Below are 18159 nucleotides of genomic sequence, written 5' to 3'. Positions count from 1 at the left end.
GTTTCCAATCTAGAAAATGGAGCTAATGACATTGACTTCATATGGCTGTTTTAAGAAGTTGAAATACAATGAAAGATCTATCACTGTACAGGTGGCAGGAAAATCAGATCTAATGCATAACAATTTGTTTTAACTTCATTTTTCTTCCTTCACTAAGCCTGTCATGCACTAGGCAATAAAAGAAAATAGAAAATTCCACCTTCAAGAAATATTCCAAAGAGGGAAAACTGACAAGCACTGTGGCACTGTGGTGTACTGGGTAAAGTAAAGGGGCCACCTGTGATGCCAGCATCCCACATGGGCAACAGTTCAAGTCCTGGTTGCTCACTTCTGATCCAGCTCCTTACTAATTGTTGGGAACAAGCAGCAGAAGATGGCCCAAGTGTTTGGGCCCCTGTGGGGAGCAACTGGGAGCAACTCGGACTAGACTAAGTTACTGGAATTAAGACTTATTCTATGCATCTGCTCTCCCACAATATGGTGCTGGGAGAGGAGGAAACAGCTTCTACACAGCTGCCTCCAGTTCAACCAATAAACTGTAGGACCTGCTCCTGATTGGAGGAGAGCAGCGTACTCGGCGTGTGGGTAGCAGAGTTGGGATTGGTGGAAGAGGACTATAAAGGAGGAGAGAGACAACATGCACAGGGAACATCTATCTGAAGGAACACCTGAGCAGCCCCCGAGAGAGCCAGCCGGCGGTGTGCCACTCCCCCGCGGAAGTGGGGAAAGTGGCAGGGGGAACCGCCTTTCCACGGAGGTGGAAGGGACGGTAGCCAACCCGGGAAGAACCAGCAGCAAACCCAGGGAAGGCCGAGCAGACAAAAGAACAGCGCAGGGTCCTGTGTCGTTCCTCCGCGAAGAGGAGGAGCGACAGGCCCCTGCCACCCATGTGGGAGACTCAGATGAAGGGCCGGACTCCTGGCTTCAGCGTGGACTACCACTGGCTGTTGTGACCAATTGGGGAGTGAACCAGCAGATGAAAGATCTCTCTCTCTCTCTCTCTTTCTCTGTAACTCTGACTTTCAAATAAATAAGTAAATCTTTAAAAAGAAAAATGTGTTGGGGCAGGCATTGTGGTGCAGGGGGTTGGTTAACCTACCACTTGGGACACCTGCATCACATATTGGAATACCTGGTTTGAGCCTCAGCTATTACACATTTCTTTTTTTTTTTTTTAAAGATTTTATTTACTTATTTGAGAGGTAGAGTTACAGACAGTGAGAGAAAGAGACAGAGAGAAAGGTCTTCCTTCTGTTGGTTCACTCCCCAATTGGCTGCAATGGCTGGAGCTGCACTGATCCAAAGCCAGGAGCCAGGAGCCAGGAGCCAGGAGCTTCTTCCTGGTCTCCCAGGCAGGTGCAGGGGCCCAAGGACTTGGGCCATCTTCCACTGCCTTCCCAGGCCACAGCAGAGAGCTGGATTGGAAGAGGAGCAGCTGGGACTAGAACTGTTGCCCACGTGGGATGCTGGTGCCGCAGGCGGAGGATTAACCCACTGTGTCATGGCACTGGCCCTTATTTTTTTTTTTTTTTTTTGTTTCAGCTCTTTTTTTATTTTTATTTTTATTTATTTATTTTTTTTGACAGAGTGGACAATGAGAGAGAGAGAGAGAGAGAGAAAGGTCTTCCTTTTGCTGTTGGTTCACCCTCCAATGGCCACCGTGGCCGGCGCGCCGCGCTGATCCGATGGCAGGAGCCAGGTACTTCTCCTGGTCTCCCATGGGGTGCAGGGCCCAAGGACTTGGGCCATCCTCCACTGCACTCCCGGGCCACAGCAGAGAGCTGGCCTGGAAGAGGGGCAACCGGGACAGAATCCGGCGCCCCAACCGGGACTAGAACCCGGTGTGCCGGCGCCACAAGGCGGAGGATTAGCCTAGTGAGCTGCAGCGCCGGCAACACTGGCCCTTATTAAACATTTCTGATCTAGCTTCCTGCCAATGTGTACTTGAGAGGCAGTAGATGATGGTCCATATACTTGGGTTCCTGTCACCCACATGGGAGACCCAGACAGAATTCCTGGCTCCTCTGATTTCAGCCTAACCAAGTCCCAGCTATCTGAGGCATCTGGGGAGTGAGGCGGCAGATGGAATCTGTCTCACTCTTTCACTCTACCTTTATTTGAAGAGCAGAGTCAGAGGGAGAGAATCTTCCATCCGCTGGTTCACTCCCCAGGTGGCTGCAACGGCTGGAACTGGGCCAGTCCCAAGCCAGGAACCAGGAGCTTCTTCCAGGTCTCCCACGCAGGTGCAGGGGCCCAAGGACTTGGGCCATCTTCTACTGCTTTCCAGGCCACAGCAGAGAGCTGGATCAGAAGTGGCTCAGCTGGGACTTGAATGGGTGCCCATATGGGATGGCAGCACTGCAGGCCAGGGCTTTAACACTCTGTGCCAAAGGGCCAGTCCCAATAAATACATCTTTTAATAACTATGTTGAGGGGCCAGCACTGTGGCTCACTTGGCTAATCCTCCGCCTGCAGCGCCGGCAATCCATATGGGCACTCGATTCTAGTCCCGGTTGCTCCTCTTCCAGTCCAGCTCTCTGCTGTGGCCCGGGAGGGCAGTGGAGGATGGCCCAAGTGCTTGCACCCCTGTACCCGCATGGGAGACCAGGAGGAAGCACCTGGATCCTGGCTTCAGATTGGCGCAGCACCAGCATTTGGGGAGTGAACCAACAGAAGGAAGACCTTTCTCTCTGTCTGTCTCTCTCACTGTCTAACTCTACCTGTCCAAAAAAAAAAAAAAACTGTATTGAGTATGATGTTAGCATATGTATAGTATACTAACAAAGCAGAGAAAGAAAACAGTACAGCCAGTCATATACAAGGTACTTCAAAATTTCGTGGGAAACATAATTTAAAGTTAAGTCCAGAGGCTGGTGCTGTGGCACAGTAGGCTAAGCCTCCATCTGTGGTGCCTGCATCCCATATGGGCAACAGTTAGTGTCCCAGCTGCTCCTCTTCGGATCCAGCTCTCTGTTTATGGCCTAGGAAAGCAGTAGAAGATGGCCCAAGTGCTTGGGTCCCTGCCCCGCATGGGAGACCCTGCAGAAGCTCCTGGCCCCTGGCTTGGGATTGGCCCAGCTCTGATGGGATCCCAGCGGTTGTAGCCATTTGGGGAACAAACCAGCAGATGGAAGACTCTCTCTCTTCCTCTCTCTGTAACTCTACCTCTCTCTGTAACTCTACCTCTAATAAATTTTAAAAATTTAAAAACAGTCCAGTCTATGGTACCAAAAAATTGAAATCTATGCAAAATATTTCATACTATGCATTTTCCATGCACTTTATGAATGTCCCTCATTTACAATGATTTCAAAAATTGTTTTGCAGGGCTGGCGCTGTGGCGCAGTAGGTTAATCCTCCACCTGCAGGGCTGGCATCTCATTTGCCCACCGGTTCTAGTCCAGGCTGCTCCTCTTCCAATCCAGCTCTCTGTTATGGACTGGGAAAGCAGTAAAAGATGGCTCAAGTCCTTGGGCCCCTGCACCCATGTGGGAGACTGGGAGGAAGCAGCTGGCTCCTGGCTTCAGATCACCATAGCTCCTGCGGTTGCGGCCGTTTGCAGAGTGAACCAGTGGATGGAAGACCTTTCTCTCTGTCTCTCCCTCTGTCAATAACTCTTACCTCTCAAATAAATAAATAAATCTTTAAAAAATTGTTTTGCAACAGAATAAACTTACTTTAAAATTGCATCTCCACAACTTTTTAAGTACACTCATCTATTCAGCCTAGATAAAAACAAACCCAGGCAAGTATGATGTGGAAATCTGAAAGAGATCACACCAACTTCCTCGAACTGTGTCTGGAAAAAGAAGCCCAATCACAGGCTGGCAATGAGTACGGCCGTGAATAAAAACAGAGATTAAATCATGTGCTCATGTAGTATCCCAACTAATAGACAACAGAGCTAGGATTCAAATCCACATCTCTCCAACTCCAAAATCTCTGTGTTTATTTGCTTTGCTACATTGTGTCTCCCTAGTTAGTAATATTTAGTGGCTAAGCTTTGTATAAATCAGACTAGGCTTTACACAGGCTAATCTGGTTGGTCCTTGTAATAGCCACTACTGAGAAGAAACTGAGGAGAATCTAAGGGTCAGAAGATAAAATGGGGGTGGAGGTGGCAGGTGTGTGGCACAATAGAATAAGCTGCAGCTTGGGATATCTGGATCCCACACAGAAGCATCTGGGCTCCAGTTCCACCTGTGCTTCTGACCCAGGTTCTTGCTAATGAGGCAGCAAGGGATGGCTCAAGTGTTTGGGTCCCTGCCATTCAGTGGGATCCATGGATGGTGTTCCCAGCTCTCAGTGTAGGTCCTAGCCCTGCCCTGGCCATTGTTTATATTTGGAGAGTGGCCCAGTGGATGGGATCTTTGCCTGGCTGTCTCAAACAAATACATTTTTTTTTAAAAAAAAGGATATATCCTTTGCCTTGTTGTTTGGTGGTTGCTAACTTCAAACAATAAAGGGAGAGCGCTGGAATTTAGGAGGATCACAACTTACTGTATTTAAAGTTGCAGAAACCTACCCAAGGGCTGTAGAGTCAGGATTTGAACCCAGGTGGTCTGTCTTCAGGTCTCCCACCCATTACACCATTTGGTCTCCACAGCAGGTATATGCTCTAGAGTCCTCTGGGAACCAACGAAGGAGGTCCATAAATTTATTATTAAGGGGTTAAAAGTTAAATTATAAAGAGCAACCCTGCTATTATAATAAATTTCATGCATATCTATTCTATAAAACTGAAACAATTAAAATTCTGCAAAAATCATCCTCTAGCTAGGCAGTCAAGTGAAACAGATGAAAACAGGATTGACATAAAAGCCCCACAACTAAGAAAGAAAGAACAGAAAGTGATGTTGCTCACATGCGAATAAAAGTTGAAACTTCCGGGGTGGTACATAAGTATTCAGGGCTCTTCCAAAACCAATCAGGGAAAGGGTCTGTCTGCAGTCTATGGAGAGGCAGAAGATGTCCTGCAGGTGTATTCCCAAGGGCAGCAGGCTTGCCCAGGGCAGGGGTGGGGGAGGGTGGAGATTTCACAGGGCTCCAATGGGACTAAGTTCATGAGATGCTAAACCAGAATGCAAGAAGTAACTGAACTATCCAGCTCATGAATCAATTCAGACTAATCCAATGAGAGAAAGAAAAGGGTCAGGTGAGAGCAGAACTTTCAGAGGCCAGCTACATCATGGGTCAGGGAATTTGTAAGTGTACTGTAACAGCTAATACGATACAATGGTTCTCATTCTGGGGGTAATCTGGACCCCTAGCAGTATCTGGAGATATTTTTTAGTGTCACACTTGGAGGGGAAGGGTCAGGGATGATGCTAAATATTTACAATGCCCAGGACGGTCTCAGCAACAAAAAATTATCTAAGCCCAAGATTGCAACAGTGCTGGCACTGTGAAGCTAACATCTATGGAGTACTAATGCCACGACTGTGTGAAGCACTCATTATCTAACACATCACTGAATCCCCACAGCAACTTCTGAGCTAAGTATCATTATCCCCATGTTACACATGAAGCAACCCAGGCGTTAAGGAGTACTTCCTCACCATTATGCGGCTATGGGTGCCAGCACTGACAGGACACAGCTCTGACCACAGAGCCCAGCTCATACACTCTGTACTGCGAAGTCTTATGCTATTGCTGCACGCAGGCTCTTCTAAATCGTCCATGGAGAGACAGAGCTAAGACAGCAGCAGGCGTGCACGGAGCAGTCAGGATACATAAAGCAAGCTGTGAGCAGACAAAGCCGTTTCTGACTGCCAAGGGAGGGGTCAGGATTTGGGCAGCAGTGTGTCAGGGTGGCTCTGCTGTCCCCTTGACACATGACACATAAACATCTAACCAAGTGTCTGGGACAGAGCAGGTCTGAGTGCTGGCTGCATCTCAAAGACAACAAGAGGGCTGAATTATGAAATACAGAGGACACAAGAAAGAATGCTGGGTAAGGTTTTTTGAAGAGGAGGAGGAAGTACGTTTTTTTTAAAGATTTATTCATTTGAAAGAATCACAGAGGGAGACAGCGAGAGATCCTCCACCCACTGGTTCACAAAAAGCATTCACTGACTTAAAATTTTGAGATTGTAAAAAAGTAGCAATACTTTTTTTTTTAAGATTTATTTTATTTATTTGAAAGGCAGAGTTGCAGAGAAAGGCAGAGACAGAGAGAGAGGTCTTCCATCTGCTGGTTCACTCCCCAGATGGCTGCAACAGCCAGAGCTGCACTGATCCGAAGCCAGGAGCCTCTTCCAGGTCTCCCAGGCATCTTCTACTTCTTTCCTAGGCCATAGAGAGGAGCAGCCAGGACTAGAACCAGCACTGATATGGGATGCCAGTGCTTCAGGCCAGGGCATTAACCTGCTGTGCCACAGCACTGGGCCCCAGCAATACGGTTTAAACTGTCCAAATTCTTAAGTTAAAATGATGTTGATGGCGCTGCCTGAAAAGCCAGAATCCCCTATGAACTCCAGTTCAAGTCCTGGCTGCCCTACTTCTGATCCAGCTCCCTGCCAATGTGCCTAGGAAAAAGAACAGAAGCTAGCCCAAGTACTTGGGCTCCTGGCACCTACGTGGCAGAGACCCAGATGTAGTTCCAGGCTCCTGGCTTCGGCCTGGTACAGTCCTGGATGTTGTGGCCATTTGGGGAGTAAACCAGAAGCTGGAAGATCTCTGTCTCTCTCCTGCCCTCTGTAATGCTTTCAAATAAATAAATAAATAAATAAATCTTAAAGAAGAAAACTTTGTTGATGTAAATATTGCTTATAATATATGGATGCTTATTAAGGCTTTTAAAAATCTTTTAAAATAATTTTTATTAATAACAAGATTAAGGCTTTTTTAACAAAAAGATTTATTTACTTATTTGAAAGGCAGAGTTACAGAGAGAGAGGGAGACAGAGAGAGATCTTTCATCTGCTGGTTCACTACCCAAATGGCCACAATATCCAGGGCTGGGCCAGGCAGATGGTAGGATCCAAGAGCTTCTTCCAGGTCTCTCACGTGCATGCAAGGGCCCAAACTTGGGCCACCTTCCACTGCTCCCCCAGGTGCATTACCAGGGAGTTCGATTGGAAGTGGAGCAGCTAAGACTTGAATTGGCCCCATATAAAATGCCAACATGGCAGGCAGCAGCTTAACGCATTTTGCCACAATGCTGACCTCAAGATTAAGGCTTTTTTTTTTTTTTGGACAGGCAGAGTGGATAGTGAGAGAGAGAGACAGAGAGAAAGGTCTTCCTTTGCCGTTGGTTCACCCTCTAATGGCTGCCACGCTGCGGCCGGCACACCACACTGATCCGAAGGCAGGAGCCAAGTGCTTCTCCTGGTCTCCCATGGGGTGCAGGGCCCCAAGCACTTGGGCCATCCTTCACTGCCTTCCCGGGCCACAGCAGAGAGCTGGCCTGGAAGAGGGGCAACCGGGAAAGAATCCGGCGCCCCGACTGGGACTAGAACCCGGTGTGCCGGCACCGCTAGGTGGAGGATTAGCCTGTTGAGCCACGGCGCCGGCCAAGATTAAGGCTTTTTAAAAGCATAGTTTCCCTTCGTTGTGCCCAACCTTTTGTCCACTGTATGCTATTTACTGTCTGAAGCTTGCCCATCTTTGTTTCATAGCAGTCAAAAATTTTTTTATAAAAAGGACAAAATATTCTTCTGCTTTTACCTCTAAAAATGGAGGGTTCCTGAACCCCATTTCCTTTTCACATCATACAGCCTGTTTCATAAGGACTAGTTAAACCCACCCAGATTAGTAGATAGATACACTTGTAAGTATCATTAATCACTCTTTACTAACAGCGGACAGAACTCACACACCAAGGAAAAAGAACTGGCCTGTCACAAAGGAAGGAAAGAGGTCTACAAGTTTTCTTCAACAGGGGCACAGGACTGGGTACTCACCTAGGAACACTAGTACCAACAGGAGGAGCTGACAGGGCTGGTCAAGGGAGATCCAAAGGAGAATCCATGTAGGTAAGATGCAAAACTATAGAACTCCTAAAAAAATAACTAGAAGAAAATCTAGATGACCTCAGGTATGACAATGACCTTGCAGATGCAACCAAAGGATCTTACCAAAGGCAAGATCCATGAAAGAATACCAAAAATGACAAGAGAAGTCACAGACTAGGAGAAAATATTTGCAGAACACATGTCCCATAAGTGACTATTCGCCAATATATACAAATAACCTTAAAACTTAACGGAAAGAAAACAAGGCCAGTGCCGCGGCTCACAAGGCTAATCCTCCGCCTTGCGGCGCTAGCACACCAGGTTCTAGTCCTGGTCGGGACTCCGGATTCTGTCCCGGTTGCCCCTCTTCCAGGCCAGCTCTCTGCTGTGGCCCAGGAAGGCAGTGGAGGATGGCCCAAGTCCTTGGGCCCTGCATCCCATGGGAGACCAGGAGAAGTACCTGGCTCCTGCCATTGGAGGGTGAACCAACGGCAAAGGAAGACCTTTCTCTCTGTCTGTCTCTCTCTCTCTCAATGTCTACTCTGCCTGTCAAAAAAAAAACAAAAAACAAAAAAAAAAAACACCTTAACGGAAAGAAAACAACCAGCTTTTTAAAATGAGCCAAAGACTATAACAGACATCCTGCCAAAGAAATGTTCAGGTGGCAAATATGCATATGAAAAGATGCTCCACTGTGGAAATGCAAATTAAAACAAAGAGATGGGCCACACATCTACTAGATTAGCCCAAATCTAGAATGCTGACAACACCAAAGCAGGTGAGGACAGGGAGTAACAGGAACTCTCATTCTTTGTTGGTGGGAATGAAAAATGGTACAGTCACTTTGGAGGGCAGTTTGGCAGTTTATTACAATACCAGATATATTCTTACCATATGATGTAGCAATTATGATCCTTGGTATTTACTCAAGGACTTAAGAAGATATCCATACAAAAACCTCCACCTGGATGTTAACAGCAGCTTTATTCATAATTACCAAAGCTGGGACACAACCAAGATGTCCTCCTGTAGGTGAATGGACAAATAAACTGTGCTACATTCAGATAATGGAGTATTTCAGTGCTAAAAAGAAATGAGCTAGCAAGTCAAGAAAAGACAAGACTTGGGGAACCTTACATGCATTTTACTAAGTGAAAGAAGCCAAACTACAACATACAAGGCAAAAGTACAGAGGCAGTAAAAAGCTCAGTGGCTATTTTATACCTAATTTTTAATTCTTAAACCAGGACTGCTTTGTGATTACAAAATGAGGGAAAAACCAGAGAGGGTGGAGTGCAAACAGGATGAAGGGGTGATCAAGCAGAACACAGGATTTTTCAGGCAGTGAAAACACGCTGTACAATATGGTAAGGGTGGATACGTGTCATCATACACTTGTCAAGACACACAGAACCTACACCACTAAGACAAAGTCCTAGAATAAACTAGACTTTGGGTGATTAACAACTGCAACAAAGGTACCAAGGTGGGGGATGATGCTGATCACCAGAGTGGCTGTGAGGACAGGATATAAATAAGGGAAATTCTGTGCCTTCCTCTTAATTTGGCTGTAAACCTAAAATTACTCTTTAAAAAAAGCTTTGTCAGCGCTACAGCTCACTAGGCTAATCCTCTGCCTGCAACGCTGGCACCCTGGGTTCTAGTCCTGGTTGGGGCGCCGGATTCTGTCCTGGTTGCTCCTCTTCCAGTCCAGCTCTCTGCTGTGGCCTGGGAAGGCAGTGGAGGATGACCCAGGTCCTTGGGCCCTGCACCTGCATGGGAGACCAGGAAGAATCACCTGGCTCCTGGCTTCGGATCAGCGCAGCGTGCCGGCCACAACGCACCGGCCATAGTGGCCACTTGGGGGGTGAACCAACTGGAAAAAGGAAGACCTTTGTCTCTCTCTCACTAACTCTGCCTGTAAAAAAAAAAAAGCTTTAAAGACAAAGCAAAACATGCACATACCCTAGGCATAGTATGGAGACTGGATGGAAACTGGTTAGGAAACGAGGGCCTGACCCAGGAAATAGGAATTGGGTGTGGGGAACGATCCCTGAGAAGAGAATAGGCTGAGAAATTATATTAAAAGCATCTTCCTGGAAAATTCTAACTCCAAATGTGGTTACTTTACTGGAAGTCCACTGCCATCATATATAATCTGTATCTGTTTATTCCTCCTCTCAGGATAGTAGCTCCAAACACATCTGAAATGTTTCAGCAGGAACAAAGCACATCTTTGTCCAATCTGTGAATCAGGTGCACCACTGATGAGATTAAAGGTCTAGCAGGATCTGCCAATGAAAGACACAAAGTAACCGTCCCCTCCCTCACACACACCACAGGCTGAATCAGTTACAACCTTTCCTGTTTTCCTTCTTTACTAATATATCCTTCCTGATTCCCACTCCACCCTCTCACTGGTTTTTTCCCTCATTTTGTAATCCCAAAGCAGTCCTGGTTTTTCCTAGGTTTCTCACATCTCTTATTTGAGGCATCTTGTTTTTTTAAAAAAGTGATCCAGAAATTAAACATTTATATAATAGCCAATGCTGGTCCTAACACAATAGAGGACAGTATGCATCCAAACATTTGAGATGAGTGACCAAGAATCTCAACAAAAGTCACAGGAGCCTGTTAATTCCATTTTATTAGACAGGGGACTGAATGAAGCAGAAATAACCACTGACAGCTTCCTGTTTTCCATGCTAGAATCAAAACCACCAGGGTAAGCAGGAAGGCCCTAAATTGACCTCAGTGCTAACATGTCCTCCACTTGGTTCAGACTTGCTGGGGTGGGGATGGCCATGATGGCTGCCAAGGCCCTGTCCTACCCTTCTGGGCCTCCCAAGGTCACTCAAGACCTTAGATTCCATTTACCACATACCTGCCCTATTTCCAGCTTCCCAAGTTTCTACATTCAGTGCATGCACTGAATCTGCAGCACATGGGTAGCACATGTTGCAGACAGATGTGAACATGGTACCACCCCAGGGATGACTCTGAGAGAACCGTGATCATTGGCAGAGGGAGGGAACTGTGGTAAAAGCTGGATTTGAGGAGGCTGGAAGAATTTGGAGGAGATGCACACACACAACAAAATCACAACAACAATTACCATCACGTCTCTCAGGGCTTCTTGGGAGAACCTGCTATTTCTGCTTCCATTCTATCTACTCTCCAATTCTTTCTTTCTCCAGTAGCCAGAGTGTTGGCTTTTACCATCGTAAATCTGATAATTTCACTCCCTGCTTCAACTCTTTCCATGACTTCCTACAGCCTTTGGGATAAAACCCAAACTCTGAATTATTGCTGACCACTTACAATCCCCCACAAGACCTAACCTCTGCCTCCCTCCCCTCGGTTCACCAGCCTCCCAACAGAGCTACCTTCTTCTTGGCTAGTTTCTCAGCCTCTTGTACCTGTGCCCCCAGTCCGGAATGTTCAACTATTCACATGCAGGCCTTTGTCCAAATGTCACTTCTTGGGACAAACCTTCACAGCCATCCTCACTAAAGTGCCCCTTCTCCCCAAGTTAATCTCCCATCACTATCCTATTTGTTTCCAGTTTAGCATTTATGGATTGCATCTAGGACTGCATTTTGCTTGTTAATTGAGAGCTTCTTCAACTAGGGAATAGGAACTATGACAAACAGAATCACTGCCATGCACTTAGTAACCTAATGAAATTGTATGTTTCAACTATTTTTTCAACAGGTAGACAGACACACTTCGAAACTCCCAAGTTGTCAAAGGGTGCTAGTAAGAAGCTGGCGCTGCGGCTCACTAGGCTAATCCTCCGCCTTGAGGCGCCAGCACCACCGGGTTCTAGTCCCGGTCAGGGCGCCGGATTCTGTCCCGGTTGCCCCTCTTCCAGGTCAGCTCTCTGCTGTGGCCCGGGAGTGCAGTGGAGGATGGCCCAAGTGCTTGGGCCCTGCACCCCATGGGAGACCAGAAGTACCTGGCTCCTGCCATCGGATCAGTGCGGTGTGCCAGCCACAGCGCGCCGGCCACGGCGGCCATTGGAGGGTGAACCAACGGCAAGGGAATACCTTTCTCTCTGTCTCTCTCTCTCACTGTCCACTCCGCCTGTCAAAAAAACAAACAAACAAAAAAGGGTGCTAGCAAGGTCCTCAAAGTAACCAGCCCCCTCCGGGTCTCCTGACTCATGAATTTCTCCCACATCACTGGATCACTCTCATCATCACATGTATTAATGTGCTATGATATCTTAATAAAGCCCTCTGTATAAATACAGATTGACTTACTTAACAGATACTTACACAGTGCTTATCACTGTGCTGAGAATATATCATCAGTCTGTGCCTAGCTCTTATTATCTCTGTGCATGATTCTATCTGATCACACCCTTGACAGAAGGTATTTTAAAAACAAAGAGAACTCAAGACAAATGTTGATGCTTATTCAGTGTGATACAGAAAATTCTACTCCAAAGCAAATATTTCCTTTCAAATTCTTTAGACAGTAAAACTTTATTGGGTAGCATATTAAAAGAAAATTCCCAAAGCACATGTATTATAACTAATTGCATATTTAAATTATAATACCTAAACTCTTGTACATTCATTTCAAATCCTGACCTGATATGGGCTACAAAACATAGAAACAAAATCTGCACCAATTTATCTTCAAGTTTTTAATATTTCAAAAACTTAGGACCTTTCTGTATATTTTTCCTGTCAACTCTTTCCCATCCATAGAAACTGTAGCTTCATCCCAGGAATGGGAAAACAAATTTAGATCTATATTTGTTAAGTACTCAAAATCAAGACCAAAGAAAATGAACTAGATTAATGCATACCCTAGAATTGGAAAACCCCAGTTGCTGTCTGGGAGGCAAAAGGAGAAAAGATAAACTCAGATGGCAGAAACATCTATACAAGTACTTGAGTCAAGTTTTAATCTAAAAGAGTCACAAAATAAAACACTGACTCAATCAGAATATATGCAAAGAAATGTTGGTAAAATAAATCAAAATGCGTTCAATCAAATGCTGGCAGCGGCCGGCGCCGCGGCTCACTAGGCTAATCCTCCGCCTAGCGGCGCCGGCACACCGGGTTCTAGTCCCGGTCGGGGCGCCGGATTCTGTCCCGGTTGCCCCTCTTCCAGGCCAGCCCTCTGCTGTGGCCAGGGAGTGCAGTGGAGGATGGCCCAGGTGCTTGGGCCCTGCACCCCATGGGAGACCAGGAAAAGCACCTGGCTCCTGGCTCCTGCCATCGGATCAGCGCAGTGCGCCGGCCGCAGCGCGCCGACCGCGGCGGCCATTGGAGGGTGAACCAACGGCAAAAGGAAGACCTTTCTCTCTGTCTCTCTCTCTCACTGTCCACTCTGCCTGTCAAAAAATTAAAAAAAAAAAAATGCTGGCAGCAAACTTAATAAAACTATAAGCTTCAAGAACAGACAAACCCAACTACCCTATTTCCACTACTTTTCTCTGAAAAACTAGAAGCTTCTGGCACATATGTTCTCCATAGTCCCAGGAAAACAAATTTAGAAAGAGCTATGAACAGCTTTTAGGCTAAAGAATTAAAAGAAAGATGGTAAATTACTTTCTGCACACTAGAGAGAGGAAATGAATGTTCAGGTCTGTCCAGCACAGAAACAGTATGTGCACCCAGAGATACAAAAACAAAACAGTGTATGAGTAATATTCCACAAGAAAAACCAAAGCTGTAGACGTTGCTCTGTAAAATCTGTCTTGTCCTAATGGTTTCCTGAGTTTGTATATTTGTTTGAACATCTGCCTATCAACATGGGTGTTGGTTATGTTGCTTTCTCCATTCCTATTCCCTTCTGTGAATCCAGATCTCAATGTCTTCTTTGGATCTTTTTATTTAGTACTGAATTTCCCCAACTTATCTGTCCTTACTGCAGATGGAACTCTGAGATCACTTTTATATAAAAAGTAGGTAAGGGTTAGATGGTTGGTCTAGTAGCTAAAATGTGTTGAAGCCGGCTCTGTGACATGGCAGGTAAAGCCGCCACCTGCAGTGCCGACATCCCTTATGGACACCGGTTCAAGTCCCGGTTGCTCCTCTTCCGATCCAGCTCTCTGCTATGGCCTTGCAAAACGGTAGAAGACGGTCCAAGTCCTTGGGCCCCTGCACCCGCGACCTGGAAGAAGCTCCTGGCTCCTGCCTTCGGATCAGCACAGCTTCAGACATTGCAGCCAACTGGGGAGTGAACCAGCAGAAGGAAGACCTCTCTCTCTCTCTCTCTTTCTCTGCCTCTCCTTTTCTCTCTGACTTTCAAATAAATAAATAAATCTTAAAAAAAAAAAAAAAAAAAGGATCAAAGTGTCTGGGCTGTATACTTGGCTCTGGCTCCTGACTCCAGCTTCCTGCTAGTGCTTCCCTGGGAGGCAGTGGGGTGGCTCAAGCAGCTGCATCCCTGCACACTGATGAGGGAGATGTGGACTGAGTTTCCAGCTTTCACTTCAAGCCCTGTTGGCATTTGGGGAGTGATGGGAGTTCTCTATCTCTTTCTTTGCTTCCCAAATAAAATCTTTAAAAAATTAATTAGAAAGCAGGTAAGTGGGTGTGGATCTTATTTTTCCTTTAAATAGAACATGTGTGCATGCTTCTTGTCTTCCAGTAGCTTACACGCATCAATAAAGAAAAGAAAAATGCCCAAAGAACTACAATTCAAAGTAGACTATGAGAAATTCTCTAAGATAAAGTCACCAGGACTCTGAGGAAAGAAAAACCACCTTCCTGGCCACTGCTGTAGCTCAGCAGGTTAAGGGGCCACTTGTAATGCTGACAGCCAACATACCTAATATCAGAGAGCCGCTGTGCTTCAGATCCAGCTCCTGGATAACACACCTGGCAAGGCAGTGGAGGATGGTCCAAATGCTTGTGCCCTTGTGAACCACATATCCTAGCTATAGACTGGCCCAGCCCCAGCTATTGCAGCCAGTTGGGGGAGTGAACCAGCATATGGAAGATCTGTCTCTATCACTCTGCCTTTCAAGATAAATAAATCTTTAAACAAGCAAACAATCACTTCCCATCACACATATCTAGATATTTAGGATGGTGGTATGTGAGGAAGGTTGGAAGAATGAGTATTCAAGACAGAAAAGGTAGCAGAATTCCTCAGTACAAATGAGGAATAGCCAATAGCCATTATTCTGTTTGTCTGCTCATGTGCAGAGAAAGAACAGTTCATTAAACAGAAAGAGAAACTGTCATGAAGCAACACTCATCTTAGGATCAGAGGTCATTACCAATAAAGCTAGATCTCACTTACATATTTACACGCCTAAACTGGAAATCACTGTTTTGTATCTATAGGAGATACAGGTACAGAAGTGGGTTTGAGACCATATTGTAGGCAACTCTGAATGCCAGGATTCTCAATCTGGATCTCATTCTGCAGATGAGAATGTGAGGGCCTTTGAAAACAGAACTGTAGGGCTGTAGGTATGTCAGCAGAATGAGGGGCTGGCATTGTGGCACAATGGGTAAGGCTGCCGCCTGAATTGCTGGCATCCCATACTGGCCCTGGTTCTTGTCCCGGTTGCTCCACTTCCAATCCAGCTCTCTGCTGATGGCCCCGGAAAAGCAGTGGAAGATGGCCCAAGTGCTTGGGTCCCTGCCACCCATGTGGGAGACCAGAATGGAGTTCTTGGCTTCAGCCTGGCCCAGCCCCAGCCATTGTGGCCACCTGGGGTGTGAACCAGTGGAAAGAAGAGGATTCTCTCTCTAACTTTTTTGAATAAATAAATAAAACATTTAAAAAAAAATGAATGACATGAAGGGTCATAAGTAAACAAGGACCCCTGGCAACAATATGAATGGCAGGTTTACCCCCCCAAAAAAAAATGACAGTGAAATAAACTGATAGCTATTCACACACAAGTTGCAAGCCAGAAAGAAGAATTAACAACTGCCTCAGGTCTTATTCCTGGGTAACCAGGAGAAACAGAAAAAATAGGGGGAGGAGACAACAGAACAAAACATTATAGGAAGTGTGGGGTTGTATGCAATTTTAAGTAGGAAAGTAACATCTGAACAAATACCCAGAGGGGAGGGAGTGAGCTCTGCAAAGAGCTAGGGAGGAGTCAGCAACCAACACCCCACTATCTCAAAATAATTTCACTCCATGATGTGTTTGAAGTTAGCAGCAACATTGCAACATACTTCTTCAGGCCTGTTTCCCTGGGTTAGCATTCAGGGTTCCACTTCCTGACTCTAGCCTACTTAATCTAGAAAATTTCCCCCACTAACACATTGATGACAAACTGCCAAGTGGGTCAATTTGTTTAATACTGACTATTTACGCTCCCTAGTAGGAGAATAGGGCTGCATTTTAAAAACAACAAAACCAAAGCCCTGTTAGAACATGTTTGTACAATGCTTAAGAAGACAATCATCTTGTTCTCAAAGCAATAATTGGTGTAGCAACTCTGAGACTTATGATTTAAATCAAAGGTGCTGGAGAATGATTATGAATCATGCAATTAAGCTACCAAGCAAGATGCTGCTGAGAGAAAAAAAAAAACATTCACAGTACCACAAAACTCAAAAATAAAAACAGCATCCATCATCAAAACCAGAAGCAATATCAGCTTTTGATTTTCTAACCTGTTGATCAGCAAAGCTGAATTCTAGTCTCAGCTCTGCCATTTATTGGTTTTGGGTCTTTGGCCTCCTCCTTATCTGTTACGACTAACAGTCTGATTTCACAGCTCCCTTTCAGTTCTGAGATTCTACTGGCGAGTGGTTGTTCTGAGGTTCGTGTTTACATAGGAGAGCACTTTTGACATGACTGCTTTCAAACAAACCTACCTGAACCTAGTTCTTGAAATGAGGCTACACTGCCTCCGAAGATGTTGCCTTTTTCCTAGCCTTCTTTTAGGACGGCCTTCAAGCCTCAGGTTTCTTTACCATTTGAGTGGACTTGATTTGGAACAGGGTGGATGTAGCAGGTAACATCTCTAGCGGGAGAGAAAACTACCGACCCCTTTTCTTGCAGGGCTAGTCTACAAAAACCGTTCCAGAGGAATCCCCACGTATTTCTAGCACCAGGCCTGAGTAAATACGTTCAGGTCTTCTGACTATGACAACTTTGAAGATTAACACCCACGTGAACGCATAATAAAGCAAGCAGCCAGGCACTAGGCATTAACTCAATTTTCACAACAACCCTATAAAGCTGCAACTGTCATTATCCCCATTTTACATATGCAAAAACTGAGGACACAGAAAAGTTCAGCAAACTGGTCCGTTTCCCCGTCGATAGGTACCTTCAAACCCAAGCATTCTGGCCTCGAAAGCCTGGGCGCTTCAAGTCCACGACACTCTACACAGACCCCAGCGTCCTTGTTTAAGTAACAGTCCCCATTCCTGCCTGCGCCCTTCTAGCAAACTGAGTAACACCAAGTCAAAACAAAACCGCATCGCAAGCTCACCATCGACTTTCCCACCCAGTCCTTAACTCTGAGCTAGAAATAGATTTAAAGAACACAAGAACTTCACGCTACCTGAGGCTTCTCGAGATTCAGGGAGGGAGCGTGTGGAACAACTCAAAGGTTTTCGGTCCCGGACCAAGTGAAGTGAACGGAACACGTGCTGCCGAGAGCCAGCGCGGTTCCCGCGAGGGGTCCCCCACCCGCCCCTTCACACACTCGCCGCGGAAGTGGCACCGCCCCCCCCCGCCCCCGCCAACCACACCTGCCTCGGCTGTGTCCCGCCACCTGGCCCGTGCGGCGCCCACGTCTCCCCAGCCGAGTTCCCCGCGTGAGCTTCGCTGACCACGCGCTTACCTTCGGGGACCCACCCCCGGCGCGTGGCGAAGGAGAAGCGCAGCCACAGCTACGCCACACTTCGCGGAACTCGGCGCCGCGCCGCCCGCAGCCAGCGGCGCCCGTCGAGCTCCCCGCCGGGGCTCAACCGCCGAGCCCCGCCCCCTGAAAGCCCCGCCCCTACCAAGCACCACCGCCCACATGGAGAGGCGGGGCCTCAGGTTGCTCAGCCCCGCCCCGCCCCGCCCCCTCGCTCTTAGGACTGCGAAGCCCAGAGGAGCTGCGGACGGGGTGCCTGCGGTTTGACACTGCCTAAATCAATAAGGGGCAAGTAGGGGAAGACTTTGGAGGCGGTAACCCGGAAGGGAAAGCGCGGGACGTTAAGGAGGCAGAGGAGGGAAAATGAAAGGGAGCCCCACGCGTTAAGGTGAAAGTAAA

General features: G+C 46.7%; 1 protein-coding gene across 15 annotated transcripts in view; it reads right to left on the bottom strand.

The window, feature by feature from the left end:
• SGK3 (serum/glucocorticoid regulated kinase family member 3) overlaps window positions 1-18159 on the bottom strand; it is a 157749-nt gene that overhangs the window by 74498 nt on the left and 65092 nt on the right. The window contains exon 1 of one of the 15 annotated variants that reach the window (XM_002710450.6): window positions 17743-17897. The exons of 6 other annotated variants lie outside the window; for them this stretch is intronic. The gene's annotated coding sequence lies outside the window, so the exon portion shown is untranslated. Of the gene's footprint in view, window positions 1-11913; window positions 12015-17460; window positions 17619-17650; window positions 17898-18159 lie in introns of those variants that run through there. 8 more of the 15 variants (XM_089336301.1, XM_089336311.1, XM_089336312.1 and 5 more) reach the window with 8 other exon arrangements.

This window comes from Oryctolagus cuniculus, chromosome 6 (assembly GCF_051225735.1).
Source record: "Oryctolagus cuniculus isolate XC-2025 breed Fujian yellow rabbit chromosome 6, ASM5122573v1, whole genome shotgun sequence".
In the NCBI taxonomy this organism is placed as follows: Eukaryota; Metazoa; Chordata; class Mammalia; order Lagomorpha; family Leporidae; genus Oryctolagus; species Oryctolagus cuniculus.
This window is presented reverse-complemented; position numbering and strand designations above follow the sequence as displayed.